Genomic DNA, 284 nt, shown 5'->3' with positions numbered 1-284 from the left:
AGTTTACGAGAAGAAATCGATTCAAAATTCAGTGTTTAAACCCTTTTTGAGCACTCCCGAACACCGCAAGGTAACGTTGTAGCCTACTTCAGTGTAATTTGCATACATATTTATTTCTGAAAGGCTGGAAAGTATTTAAAATAACAATACTTCATAACTGCTCCACCACAGCGACTGGGAGCAGAAAGAGAAGAAAAGCACGTAAACATTCTAAATCGGTCTTTATTATGGCAGCAGCAGGTATGCAATACAATTTTAAAATGTGTATTATAAACAGATTTATA

The sequence above is a fragment of the Sinocyclocheilus grahami genome, unplaced genomic scaffold, assembly GCF_001515645.1.
Source record: "Sinocyclocheilus grahami isolate Dianchi unplaced genomic scaffold, SAMN03320097.WGS_v1.1 scaffold435.1, whole genome shotgun sequence".
Classification (NCBI taxonomy): domain Eukaryota; kingdom Metazoa; phylum Chordata; class Actinopteri; order Cypriniformes; family Cyprinidae; genus Sinocyclocheilus; species Sinocyclocheilus grahami.
Note: the sequence above shows the minus strand (reverse complement) of the source record.